The following is a 14931-nucleotide window of genomic DNA, read 5'->3' on the forward strand; positions in this document are numbered from 1 at the left end:
CCAGTCAGCATGGCCAGACGCTGCAAAAGTACTACGTGGATGAATAACCAGCAGAGCAGTATAGCTTCAAATCATAATCATGTGCATACCCCTGTCATGCACATGTGAGAAAGCTATGCAGCACAGCCTGATTTTTACTCACAGATGTAAACAAGTTTGCTAAAATGGGGGGGTTGAAGGGAAGTGTTAGGTTCCTGATTAGAATTTCATTTTAAATAGTAAATTCCAGATTGATACAGTAACAATAAAACAGATGGGGGAGAGGAGGGCAGATTTATACACAAGGCAAGGTCATGTAATACACTGTATAGAGTTTAAAAGATAAGTGAGACAATGCCTTTTCTCCAGTATAAACAAAGAAAAATAATGCCAGCAGTCTGACTGCAAACAACAACTGGGGAGGAAACGGAACTCAAAAGGAAATGCTTACAGCAAACCTTACAAACCTGATACTACATTTTAACAAGAAAAATACACTTTCAAATGTTATACAATAATTCTTTATAAAGTGCAAATCAACCACATTCATATTCAAAAAAAGCTTTTGTAAATGCTCCTTAACATACAAGAAAATATACCTAATGAAGGACTAACGCAACTGCCAAACTATGACAGCTGAACTGCAGTGCTTTTCGATACCTCTAAATTCTTCAGACCTCTGAATCACTTGGAGCTTTGTCTTAGAAGACACAATTACAGTTCCACCTTAGACAGGTAAGCAGCAGGTGATATTTCCACCACAATAATTAAATAATTCATTAGTTTCCCCCCCTCGGTTAAAAACTCTCTTTGGACCTTAAATCAATAGGGTTTCTGATCCATATGTTCTATTTTCTTGTTTCCAATGGTTCCACTGCGCATATAAATCTGTCATACAATCACATTTGCATTTAAAGAGAAATTCCCTTGTGTTTACTATGCACCTGCTCCGTGTAAGCCTATCTTCTCTGCCTCCTTTGAGAAACAGACAGATCCGCCAGAAAAAGAGACAGCACAGACACAACGCTCTTCCAAGTTGTCTTGCCAATTATCTAAGCGTTATTTCCTTTCGTTTAGTTACGGCCCTATTCTGACAACAGCTGAAAAGAACTACTACTTGCCCTTCCAAAATCCAATACTTCTCAACTTTAACATATTTTTCATTTTGACAATGAACGTATACATTTCAACTGTACAAAATCACTGTATTTTCCAAGCAATATACGGTAATGCATTAGCAAATGAGTTCCTTACAAAGACTTTCACCTGAAAAATATGAACTTTATTTTACTTAGCGTCAGTTAACATGGCTGCATAAGGAAGGATGACAATATTCTCCTTCTGACATTTTACCTTCAACTGTGACCTGAAATAGATGTAGGTTTATTCTAACAAAACAAATAAAAATGGTTATTATTCCCTTCTCTTCCCCTCCTTGCTCCTGTAACCACGCTTGTGATTCATGGGTTGCTTCTGGAGCTTCATGCAGGTTATCAGAGACAGACAGGGGTGGAAAGAGAGCTCTGCTGCACATCCCATCTAGTCAGCTGAAATGTTCAAAAACCAGGTGAGGGGAGATAACACGCTGCATCCACAAAGGCTGCTGGACCTACTGGTCTTTGTGCTTGAGGTGCAGCATCACCACTACCCATACACAAAACCAAACATTGCCACAACTGTGAGTACCAGCATCCCTGCCCCATTGCCAATGTGACTTTTGTGCCGCTGTCTGTGATGGTCAACTCCCCACCACCAGGCTGCCTCTGGCTGTGAGCTCCCCTTTCTTGCTGGCATCTTATCACAACGTGCAGGCAGAGCTACCCACATGCCTCCATTTCAGAGGACAGAAACTAGAGCAGCCGCAACAGGGTTGTCACGCTTTCCCCTTCCTGGTTCTAATTGGGCATGTGTCCAAGCAGGACAGAGCTGCTGTGGGTGTAGACACAATGGGGGCGTGGGATGCCCTGGAAGAGGACTGTGCAAGTAGAAGAGCTGTACCAGCATGGGCGGTATCCCACCTCAGGTACATGTGGGAAGAAGACTTCTTCCACCTATGGAGTTCACATGGGGACAGGTTTCAGCTCCCACCAAGACCAGACAATTGGGAAGCAGAGGGGCAGTAAGAGGCACTTCATTCCTTGAAGCTCTCTGCTGATGCCTTGTCAGAAAAATGGTGACAAAATATGTAGATACTTGGGATTATGGTTTTCCAATCATGAAAAAAATAAATGCAAAGTGACCTATCATTTATTCAGAGTACTCAGGGGAGGGACTCCATCTCCAAAGGTACCACTCAGTCACCTTGTCCAACCAGTCTACCTTTTACATGCAGCTCTTTGTAACTCAGAAGCTGGCCCCAAGGAATTCACATCATACGTACTGACCACAATGCTGTCATTAGAGAAATAACATTAAGAAGAGGAGCCGTTTCTAGCTAATATAATTTACTGTCTTCCATTGGACTTCCTTAGCAGAACAACTGCTCACCTCCTTATGCCAAAATGCCACTTGAAGTATTTTGAGTAGCCCGCACTGGACTGCTCACTCAAACAAGGCATTGTTTTAACAGGCTGGTCTCTTACAGGCTCCTCAGAGTTGGAGATAACTCTTCACCGACCCCTTCCTCTGATGTAATTCTATCTTGCCCACCTTTTCAATGAGCTACAAGCCACATTTGCTTTCTGCAGCACATTGAGTCAATGACACAGACCAGAAATCATAGATCAGAAAAATAACTGAACTGCTGGTTTAAGATACCATTAATGACTGGGTGAAGCGGAACAGTCAGTTTGCACAAGTCAGTCTTCAACACACGAATACATGCAGATGAAACATACCACACCACACCAGCCATGGGCGCTATGCTTCTGTGTTAACTGAAGGAATACCTAAAGGAAAAGTTACTGTACCATTTTGGAAGTAACACTTCAGTGGTGAGGCAAGTTTCTTCTCGACAACTGGACAGGACATATTCTAATTGTTTATTCACACAAAACCCCCTCCTCACTGTGTTTGAACTCCCTCTTGAGCCACCCCTCAAGCCTGCTCTCAAGACCATGTTTCCAGCTTAGGCGCAAAATCTTCAAAATGTGGCTCCTGCATGGCACCAGCCGTACACGCAAGCTTAGAGAGAGAAGGGGCTTACCATGTTCACTGGGCAACCTATAAGCTAGTTGCAGAGGATTTTAAGGTGAAGAAGCTCATGTTTCTGGCTGGCAGTAAGGCAACAGGTCATATTATTTATGGCTCGTTGGGAGTACATGCAGTACATGCACCTCCTGAATTCAGTAAGGGTGGCACAGTATGGAAGCCCTCTACAGCAGGCTGCACAAGCCTTGAATACATGAACATCATTCAACATAATTCCTGGCTGCAGATTTAGAGCTGTTTGCATAATATATAATTTTTATTTTCCTATGCTATGACTGTACACCTTTCTTCAGCCACTTAAATATCACAAAAGGGTCCAACAATCAAGTGATTTGCTTCAGAATAATTTTTTTAAACTTTTTTAGCTACTTTTTGCGATTGGATCACCGAGGTGTACAACAAGGCCATGCTTCCAAGATTTTCTATGGAAACATAGGCATTAGCAGCTTTTTGGTGGGTTTTGGGGTGGGGGGTAGCTTTTTGAGAAGCCATTGTGACCGACGAATATATCTCTAAGAGCTGCGGCTTTAAGCCAAGCATTGAAAGTGCCGTGAGGTGATAACACTGACAATGAAGACTGAGACTACTTAGGAGCTGGTTTGTATCCAGTACCATCAGGACCTGATACTCGAGCTCTTCTTCATATAAACTGCATTTGCTCGCTTAAAAACACTCACTGACGAGGGTACGAAAAAGGTTTGATCCCTGGTGCTGCAAAAACACGATCCTGGACTGACCCAAGTGTAAGGCGAGGCGCAGCTTTTCCACTTGGCATTTGCTTCCCTACAGTTACAAACATGCAACTCCTACTTGATTTTCTTCCAGATCTCGGCGTGCCCCGGTGGGGCGGGAGGGTGCTGAAGGCTGCCTCCCCGCCCGGGACGCCCGGCTCCGCGCAGAGCAGCAGCAGACCTGCGTCGCCTTCGGGTGCCAGCGGGTTCCACCGCGCTACAAGGGGGTTTGCAGCGGCAACTTCGCAGCGCTGACATCACGTATGCGCTCGGCCCCGATAAAACGCCCCGCGTTTGGCCCTGATTTCATGCAGAAAGCACTTCCCCGGGCGCGGGCTGGCGGGGACCGGGGCTCGGGCTGGCGGGGGCCGGGGCTTGGCCTCCCCGCCCCCAGCCTCCCGGGCGCACCCGCTCCCGCGCCCCCCCGGGGGAAGCCCGCAGCCGCGCCGGGCGCTTCCAGCGCTGCCCGCACCCCGCCGCCTCCCCCGCGGGGAATAACCCCGGGCCCTCCCGCCGCCCGGGGGGACAGCGTAGGCGGCAAAAAAGACACACACACACACCCCCGCCCGCTCCGCTCCCGTCGCCCCGGCTCACCCCTCCGCTCCGCTCGGCCGCGGCCGTTCCACGGCAGCCCCGGGGTGATGGAGACGGGGGAAGGACCCAGGTGCCGCCTCTCGGCTGCCGCCCCCCGCCACTCCCCGCCGGTGCAGGCAGGGCTCCGCCGGCGGCCCGGCTCCCGCTGCCCCGCCCTCCGCCCCTGTCCTTCCACCGGCCGGGAGGCGGGCGGGGGGCGGCCCCGCCGCGCGCCTGCCTCCCCGGCCGCCCGGCGGCGTGCGCCCGGCGGCGGCGACCCTCGCTCGCCCCCTCCTCGCTCACCCGCGCCTCCTCCCGCCGCCGCGGCGGAGGCCTGCTGCGTCACAATGCCGCCGCGCCCGTGCCGCGCTCCGCGGTCTCGGGGCTCTGGGGGCGCTGCCACGTGACCGGCGGCGTGGGGAGGGGAGGGGGGGCGGTACCGGCGGCGCCCCCCCACCCCCACCCCCGCACACACCGGGGCGGGGGGAGAGGCCGCCGCGGGGGGATCGAGCGCCCTACCCGGGGGCAGCCCTGCCCAGCCGCAGCCCGGGGGCGAGCGGCCGCCCCGGCGGTGGGCGCCCGCGGCTCGCTGGTGGCGCCCCGGGCGGGTTCTACGCACGTGTGAAGCGATGCCCGCGGGCATCTGGAAATGCCGCGCCGTCGTGTCGGATGCTGAGCGCGGGGCGCTGCGCTGCGCTGCGCTGCGCTAAAAATACCTGAAAATATTGAGTCCAGTTCCTCGCATCTGTTTAAAATAAAAACTTGGTAGCTTTGGGGTTGGGTTTTTTTTTGTTTTGGGTTTTTTTGGGGGGGTTTTGGGGTTGTTTGTTTTTTTTTTTGGTCAGCTATAAAACCTGGAAAGCGTCGCCGCTTCCCTCTGGTTCACGCGGGTGAAGCCGGTGGCATCCTCCGACACCTCCCACTGAGCGGGCCTCACCTGCCTTGGCGAGAAGCCTGTTTTCCCTCGCACACCGCCGAGAGTCAGCAGAGCTGCGGGGGTCGCTCCTGCAGAGCGCCTGGCACCGCCGCCGCTAGCCCGCCGCGCTCCCTCGGGGCTGCAGGGGCTGTCTGCGAAAGGAGCCCTCCTAACAGGTCGGCCCGGGTGACACCCGGGCACCGGCGCACCTGATGGTAGCAGGAGAAAAGCAGAAAGTGAACCTTTGCCTGGTTTTCTTCTTTGTCATTTAGCGTGTTTTGTGCCCTGCTTTCACACCATTAACAGGGGTATCCCCCCACCCCCCTTACTGTCCACAGGCACATTTTCCATCCTGCCTCTTAAATGATTCCCTTTATACACCTTTCCATCTCCTCCTGCTTTTGTGTGCTTTTACATTTCAGACACAGGACCTCGTAGATTTCCCTGATGAGCGAACACTGCAAAAGGCCAAAAGATGAGTGTGGGAAATTAAAGTGAATATATGCTAGTTAGGCATTTTGGAAAACTATTGCCCACGGTACACATAGAGCACACTCAGCAGTGCCACAAGTATGCCCACATCAGTCAGCACGTAGCACTGCTCTGGACAAGTATCTCTGGAAATGGGGAAACCAGTCCAGTCTCCAGCTCAGCGGGTCTCTGCCCTTCCTATAGGGATTTTTAGTGGAACTGCTAATCAAAGTGCAGCTGCTGGACATTAAGAAGCAGCTCATTCTGCTTAATCCTGAGGCACAGTCATCAGTCAGTAACAAACAACCTTTTCATCGGAACCCTGCAACTTGGAGACGAAAGGAAGCATAGTCCTCCATGATGCATTCCTTGAGCTACCTAGGTGCTGCCGCATCATGCAATTTCAAGTATCTTGCAATTTGTTTGGCATACTTGCCCAGAAGTGGAATGCTGTTATATTTCTTTCTGTTTAAATTACATTTTTAGGATGTGTAGAAACCCAGCTTGAATACAAATTATGGTGATTTCTAATCTTCATATACAAGTCCAACTACAGGGAGCAATATCCTAACCACCTTAAAAATCTCCATGCTGATTGAGGGGGTGTGGGGGGGAAGGTTTACTTTGGAAACGTCTTTTGCTTTTATGTCATTCGTTTTTGTGAAGGGGCATATTTGGACACTGCACATTTCACACTTGTACATATATGGAGATTAAGTAACCATTTGGGGTATTTGTAATGCATTTGATTAGGTGGTTTTATACGGAATGTTGGTCAGCTGTGTGTGATTAAATGGTTTGAAAGGAATGCAGGTCAGCTCCAGAACACAATGTCATATAGGAGTAAGGCCTGCTTGACGAACAGCATTGATGAAAAACCAAAACCAAAAAAATCTTATTTTAATTTAGAGGCTATAAATACCATCCATATGCAAATACAGTCTGTAAGATAAAAGCTTGCCAAGTGTCTTTATATGTGTTATAGATGATAGTATCACAATTAGAGCTGATAATCCTGTTTATATATCTACTTCGGAATTCATTGCTGGAAATATTGTTTGAATAAGAAGTGCTGATTATACTATATGGCTGTACAAAAACTAAATTGTGATATACAACTACAGTTCTTGTAAGAATTTCAGGATGCATTTTAACTGTCAGTTTCATGGCACCATCATTTTTTGTCTAAAAATCGCGGAACACTACCTCTCTTCTTACTGTGTACACAGATACAATATTTTGCTGAAATAGAAACAACTTTTCCTTGGTAATCCTATTCCCAGTGGAGTAACGTGGTGCAAAAATGTGTTGCACATCGTTCTCCTAGTACATTTCTCCAGGATCATTTAACGGTTTGTTGAACCTCAGTACTCCTACTTGATGAAGCTGAGGCTAGCGTTAGCATCAGAGCTGCACAGCGTATGGTTGGGTGCAAGTGGGAGAAAGCAGAACTCATCTGGGTTAGCAGCACTTCCAAACCTGAATTCTGTGGCCCCCATCAAGGGCCCAGGGCAGTCAGCAGCAATCACAGCATCCATCAGTGATCACATCCAGCGATTTTAATGAATACGAGAGAAAACCCTCCATTACTTTTGAAAGTCCTCTAAGAGATGACCTTGAGATGGATTTAACAGTGTGGTGCTTGATAATATTGCTCGTGAAGACATGACCACGTTTTAGTTAAGGCACAAAGCCCATGGGTGTCATGTCCTGCGTTTCTATTCCTGTGCAGAACCAGCTCTGGTGCCTCTCTACTTGTTCCTGGAAATGCGCAGCAAGTCCTGCAATGGAAAAGGTGGGCAGGAACAGAAAGGAGGCAGCAGGAGACTGGAAGAGATGAGTCCAGTAAGGTACTGTATGTTGCTATTTTTTTCAGAGCAGCAAGGTTGGGAATCATTGTTCTGCTGTACAGGTAACTTAAACAGTAACATTGTAGGCTTTTTAAAGCACTTCCTGTATAAAGGCAGCCTGTGGACTTCCAGATGGTGACCTAGGACTGCTGGAGTGTGATATCTCCACCAAAGAACATCACCAACAGTGTCATATTAAGCAAAACCTAACGATTACAGAAATAACAAAGAGCAAGCTTTAACTGTATCATCTGATGATCCATGCTAACTCACAGTCATTCAAAGCAGTCATCGTAGCACTTAGATGTTCACTTAAAAAAAAAAAAAATCCCATTCAGGTTTGATGACCAGTAAGAATAACTACCATTTTTAGAGCGTGACAGAATTTATGTACTCACTTCAAAAGACTGAGCCTAAACCAGGTGTATTGTTCCTGTCTTCACCTTCAGATTCTGAATTGAGGTAAATGAGACACAGATCAAATCAACCTGGCATCTAACTTCCAAAAAACATTGTTCTTAGTTTTTCCCACCTTCAGTTTGCCCTACAACATATCAAATATTTTACTTAGTTCGGAAAAACGTTTTCATTCTGAAAAGTATGTAAAAATATCGCTAATATAGGTATAGGCATAGTTCTGTTAGACTGAAGAGAACACCGACAACATTGCATAGGCTGTTAGAAGTACTAACTTACTGTTTCATTTTGATTACGACAAACACCACACACGTGCTGATGAATATTCTACCATCACAAAATTGTTACATCTGAAGGAACCGTGAGACTGCATACCTGGGACTGCAGTAAAAATTTATTGGTTTTCTGCTGTGTTTTTGCACTGTTTTCAGCATTTATAATGTCTGAACCTGATCCGATAGCCCACGGTGGGCCAACCTGCTGTCAATAAATTTCAGAAAGGAAGGTGCTGCATTGAAAAGAATGCAGACTGGATCCTCATCCATAAGAAGAGTTGGGATTATGAAAACTTGAATAATTAGTTCAAAAACATCTTCCAGTGCATACAGCTTTGTTTCTGGGGTTGTGCAGGAAGCTATTTTCTGCAATCTAAAGACACCATTTACTTGGCAACTAGCATGAGGGGAGAGGAGTCTCAAGCCTGGTCTGTTCTGTTGGGTGAATTACACAAAGAATTTCACAATATGGCATCCAAGGTCCTGTTCACACATTCAGCACAACTGTGCAGAAGAACTGAACATAGTACACGGCATTATTGGATCAAAAGGTCAGGGACAATTACCTTAATCAGCTTCTTTACCTTCTGGCATAACGCCCCATAATTCGTGGTTGAACTAGAGAATATTTTTCAGAAAGTGTTCTAATCCTGATCACTACACTCCTAACAACTTTGTTGTAATAGATAATTAGCGTCGCTGTTAAATTATGTATACTTGGTGCAGCTGTTTGAGTTTTGAAATTCTCATACTGGCTTTGGTTTTGCCTTTGCCTACTGTAAATAAGAAGCTCTCCATTCTCATAGATTTTCTTACCACCCATGTATTTCCAGTATATTTTCAAGCATCCTTTAAAAAGTTTTTTGGATCAATTTTAAAGGATTTATTTTAATTCCCTGAGATTTTGGCAATAATACAAGCCCACAACTTTGAATTCATGAATATTTGTTGTCATGGATTTTCATTCTGAAAATTAACATTGGCAAACTGGAAAGCTCTTAAGTGTGGTCCTCAAAACAAATTACAGTGGTAATACACCTTCTCTTTTCTATGTTATTCCTCTGCTATAGGTATAAAGACCACCTTTGGGTACGGGCACATAAACATGTTGCCACAAGGTAAGATGGACTTTGAAGGAGCGGATTACATCCTCTGCTCCATAACTGCCTTGGTGTAGCTCCTTCTCCCTCTCGTGCTGAAGTCAGATCACTTGCTAAGGGAATGTGCTCTTGTTAAAGGGCAAGTGGGCTTGCCCTCATCAGAAGGCAAGAGCGTGCACAGAAGCAGATCCCACAAGTAGCTGAACCCCACTGGTGCCTGTGCTAGCTTATGGCATTATAGCTTGCTTGTGGGATTATTTGGCTACTGTTTTATACTAAGAATACACATGTAGTTGGCTGTCCAGAATTACACTCCACTTTTTGTCCCGTCCTGTATGTGACCTGCATTCTTTGATGTGACCTCATTAGACTAGAAAAACAAGATAAAAAGGAAGAGGTGTTTTTCAATAGGATTAGAATACAAAGATGTTGTATGGTGCCAATTTAGAGATAAGGTAAAAAGTCAAAAATCTTGGAGTTTAAATTCAGCATTGATTTACACATATTCTTTCCAATTCAGTAGGGGTATGAATGAGTCATTAGAGGAAATCCTGACCAGCCAACACATTAAATTGGATTAATACCAAATATTATGTTTCACATGAGCCTTAAGCAAAATCTACCACCATAAACTTACTGTAAGAGCTGGAAGTGAATTCTAATCACAGCAACACTATGAATTAATGAAAACCTTTACAGCTATAACTGACATATCATTACTAATTCAACTGTTTTGAAGATGCCCCCATTAATAAGATTATTCTGAGAAATTTTAAATCCACACTTACAGTCAATCTTTTGGCAGAAGTCTCGATCTCCTGAATTAGGTCAAAGCAAGACATTTCAAACAATCTTTGAGTAATCGCTAAAATAACAATATGAAAAAAACAATCTGGAGAAATCTCTGGAAACCAGCTGACTGTGTAATAAAGGCCTGAAAGGAAGGCAAAATAAGACTTCTAGACTACTTTGCAATAAATCTCTACATGAGAAAGGAGGACTATTTATTATTAAAAAGTTAGGCAGAAAAGCTTCAACTTTGGGAGTTGACCCAATGCCTATACTGGGGCCTGGTACCTCTTTGCTGAAATAGAAGAGTTCTGCAATAATTCTTGGTGGACACAACTTGGGGCCACAGAGAAAATATGAGGAGTATCTAAGCAGTTAGAGAGGTGGCTGTTTTCTGTTTTATTTTCCCATTGGATCTCAGACAACACATGCAGACACACACAGATGCACACAGACACACACATCTATCTGCATATCTATCTCTATGAAAGGAACTTGTAACAGTGACAACTAAAATTAGCCCTGAAAATCAGTCCTTGAATGTAAACACCAGCTCTTCTTTCCTCTTAATTCTCTATGAATCACTTGGAAGACAGGATTCATCTGCTGGGTTAGCTCAGCAAATGAGAGTATACGGTGGTTTGCTTTGCTTATAGAAGTAAGGATGCTGACAGTGGCCACACTACACAGTTGCAGACCACTCTCTTTGTGATGCTTTCTTAAACAACCTCTCAGAATACTCCTGTCAAGATCAAAGGCACTACTTTGGGCAAAAATAATAACAGAGTTTCAATATATTGAGACAGATGACAGCAAACGAACATGGCAGTTGCATAGAAGTTGTCTACAGGCATTTCGTGGATAAGCATCCACAGAAGGCTACAGCACACTCACTAAAGGTGCTTCTTTGTCCTGGAGAACAGCCAGTTCACCTGTAATATCAGAGAAAAGGAAGTCTCATTTTTGTGATCAGGTGTTAAGGGTTTTCACCTCCTCAGCGGCTGACAAGATGCTTCTGAACATTAGAGTTCACATTAAGAAAAAAAAATCCCATTCACATGACTTCTTAGTTAGCAAATCTGTATTCACCAAAGCTTACTAAAACCACCTCCCTGCCGGAACTTCTGTGTATAAGATCTGAGATAGTAACATGAACAAAGAAAAGCATAGGAGAATCATGCTTTCATTTACCATAGTTAACATCTCAAATTAAAGATTTTTATGCAGTACTATACATTCCTAGCAGATAAAGTGAATTGTTTTGTCAATCTTCAGACTGACTTAACCTGACTGCTTGATGACTGTACAGGGAAAGCCTTTTGTCCTTAGCCTTGTACAGAGGCGGTTACAAACAAGCTTATTTCAGACAACATTTTCCTTTGGCTATGCTATGTTGTATTTCACTGGTGCCTTCTTTCACTGCTGTAATTAGTTATGTGTTTGCCATCTCTGATGTCTAGTGCATAGCTGTATGAAGTACTGTGAACTAAAGAAGAAACAATTTATGTTCTTTTTTCTATAACTCTGCCATTTCTACTAAGTAATATGTACTCCTATTTGTCTGCAATAAATCATTCATAAAAGAATCACAATTATAAAGCCATACTGGATTATGGTACTTCTTGTAAATATCCTTGACAAGCAGATAAGGACTGAGGGTAAAATAGACCAAAACCTAATTAAGAAACAACATGTTGTTCTCCATAAGGAAGAAAACATATTTTAAAAGCAAAAGCTGAACTGAAGTCTGAACTAACTCCCTCTGAACTCAGAATACCAGTTCTCCTGACATGGTCAATGATACAGAATTTAATTTCTCCCTCTTGCAACACTCAAACATGCAATTATGAACCAGCAATAACAGAATTTGGTAATTATCATTTGAAGTCATCATTTAGCTGTCCTGATACCAAATAGGGTTTCTGCCAAAGAAAACTTAGTTATGCAAATAGTATTGCATCAAGCATTCAAAAGGCTTCGAAAACTCAAAACAGCAGGCATGTCCCATGGGATTCACAGCTCATATTGTCAATCCATCCTCTGTCCCATGATCATCACTGTGATTTACAAAAATAAAACCAGAAAAAAACCCTAAAAAATATTATGGGCCAAATAACAGCTGTTCTAAATTGTCATAACTTTTTGCAGTCAAGGAAGAATGATGCTGATTTACATCCATGGAGATTCCAGTTCTGATCTTTCATTTTCTTCCTTCCAATATGTCAATAAAGATCATAATAGTAGCCAATGATAACACATCTTACGTAGTACTCATATTTTCTTTGTATTTGTCCTCCTAGTGTTATGAACTACACTAGAGTTATTTTTCTCTTTTCTCCAGACATTTCCTTTTCTCGTCCTCTTTCTTTTGTGTCTTTTCCCTTGAGATATGATTCTTTCTGGCAAAGAAACAGGTTCCAGGTTTTTTTTTTTTCTCCAGAAGAAAACAGATTTATTTGAATCTCTCTTGGCAGCATGTTCCCCATCCATGGGCCACCATGGAAGTACCAGCCTCCGCGTTTAATGACAGCTCCATTGTTCTAGACATTTGTTGTTATTGTGGTGTGCCTGCATAATGATGACAACTCCAGAATATTTAGTCTATTGAGAGCCTGGAAAGTGAAGCTGTGAAATTATAACTTCTCTCCTTCTTCTGTTCTCTTTGCCATACGAGGGGATTACAAAGAGGCTTGAAACTTGCCACCTTCCAGAACAGAATTTCCTAATTTCCAAGGAAGCCTTATGTTAACATCTAGCTGGTTTCTTATGTACAATTTATCCTCTCAGTGCAAGAACTGGAAGCTGCATAAGCAAGGCATGACTGCACCGGGCTGTGCTAACCTGGCAGATGGTTCCTCTGGAGCTGCTAGCAGCTGATGTAGTTTTGAAATGCCTTTTGGTTGCTTTAAACTGTGTGGGAGCTGGCGTTGGACCAACACAAGGATCAAGCTATTCAGCCCCCCTCCCCCCACACCCCTTTATGTGATTGCCAAGTCCAAATTGAGTGCCTCAGAGAATCTGCATCAAGAATTTGGAGTTTAAACCAGAAACCTACTGGATCAAATGCTGTATCTGTACTATTAGAATTTGTACAGCAATAGGCTGTCACATTCTTCACCCTGTGGATAACTATTCTGGGCCAGATATGGTACACTGCAATAATGAAGCCTGAAGGCTCACAAGCTCATTGGTCATCCGAGCCAAATATCCATCTGCCAAAATAGGCTGTCTCCTGGCCAGCCACAAAAACCAACGTACTTTTGGCAGCTATTCTTTTTTGCATATCTAGTAATGGTGAATCATGAAAAGGCCAAGTTTAGAACCAGGAAGAGTCTGAGGTCATTTCTCTCACTTATGGATATCAGCAAAAACAAAATGTAAGTGAAAGTTAAAGCATTGGAGATCATGGAGGTAACTGGGAATTCAGTAAAAATGATTTGTGAATTTTAAGGATAAAACAGACAAAACAAGTAATTGTGATCTGACACTGACAGGTGCCAGAAAACCACATCTCTCTTTGAAGCCACCCCATTTAAGAAAAGCAGGAGAATTTGCAGTCTTAGCACCTGTCAAGTTTATACACTCTGACTTCACAAATTTTTCCCAAACATTGGTTGGAGCAAGAGAGTGGAAAGAAACCTGAAAGCAGAAGAGGAAGGCACAATGAATAGAGAAAAATAGGAAACATTCAGGAGGGGGATTACACTGCGTCTAGTGTGAGTGAGTGAGAACTTGACTATGGTATGTAAGAAGGTTGGGAATACAAGCAGCAGATCCAGAGAGAAAATAGGTCAGAGTGGTGTTAACTGCAAGAGAAATACCTTCAAGGAATTTCAGGCCATATGGAGTAATTATAAAATGTATTGTTCCTTTGTTGGTGAGAACAAAAAGTAGTGCCCACATAGGTGCCCAACTGATGTTTATAAGGTAGAGGAATTTTTCCATGTATTCTTTGTCTTTTTACACAAAAATCCAATGTCATTGCCAGTGTCAGCTCGTCGTCAACCATCTGTTCTGACATTGCATAGAAATAGCATATGTCCCTGGACTGCTAGATGGCTTTTCAATGCCTTGTTGGCTTAAAGGAAATAGTAAAACATTTCGTGCAGTTGAATATGAAGTAATCCTGACCCAGCTCTGAGATGCATATCTCTGGCATTGTTCTTCCCCTTGCCAAAGGTTTTCTCAGCCAGCTGCTGTTTTAGATTTAATATCCTTGACTTGACGTATCCTTTCTGTTTGGTCTATTTGCTTCTTTTTTTCAGTTCATGTCATTCTTCCATATGTAATGCTGAACAGGGATAAACAACAAGAAAAGAACCTCAACAAGAGTATCATCAGGAAAAAGAAAACAAACAAAATAACCTCATCTGATCCAAAATCCTGTATATAACCACACGGGTAATTCTTGTCTAAATGAAATGAAAATTTACTTGCCAAATCTAATTTCCCTGGGGTGAACATGATCTATTCAACATGATCTATTCATCACTCACCTTCTCTCTCCTTCTCCTACTTTAGCTCCTTGCATTTTGATACATTGACTGTGGAAACCTTCATTTCCATACTTTTACTCCACATCTATCCTGCATTTCCCTCATGGTTAGCCACGTATGCCACTTAGAGCTGAATCTCTACTTCATTCTGATTGCAGAGTGGCTGGAGCTAAACATGGTACTG

At 43.9% G+C, this 14931-nt stretch overlaps 1 protein-coding gene across 3 annotated transcripts in view; it reads right to left on the reverse strand.

Moving 5' to 3' along the window:
• Positions 1 to 4840, reverse strand: part of SNCAIP (synuclein alpha interacting protein) — a 103777-nt gene extending 98937 nt beyond the window's left edge. For 2 of the 3 annotated variants that reach the window (XM_064438157.1, XM_064438160.1), the window contains exon 1: positions 4455 to 4728. The gene's annotated coding sequence lies outside the window, so the exon portion shown is untranslated. The other variant, XM_064438158.1, reaches the window with a different exon arrangement.
• Between the last annotated feature and the right edge of the window lie 10091 nt (positions 4841 to 14931).

This window comes from Phalacrocorax carbo, chromosome Z (assembly GCF_963921805.1).
Source record: "Phalacrocorax carbo chromosome Z, bPhaCar2.1, whole genome shotgun sequence".
Taxonomy (NCBI): Eukaryota; Metazoa; Chordata; class Aves; order Suliformes; family Phalacrocoracidae; genus Phalacrocorax; species Phalacrocorax carbo.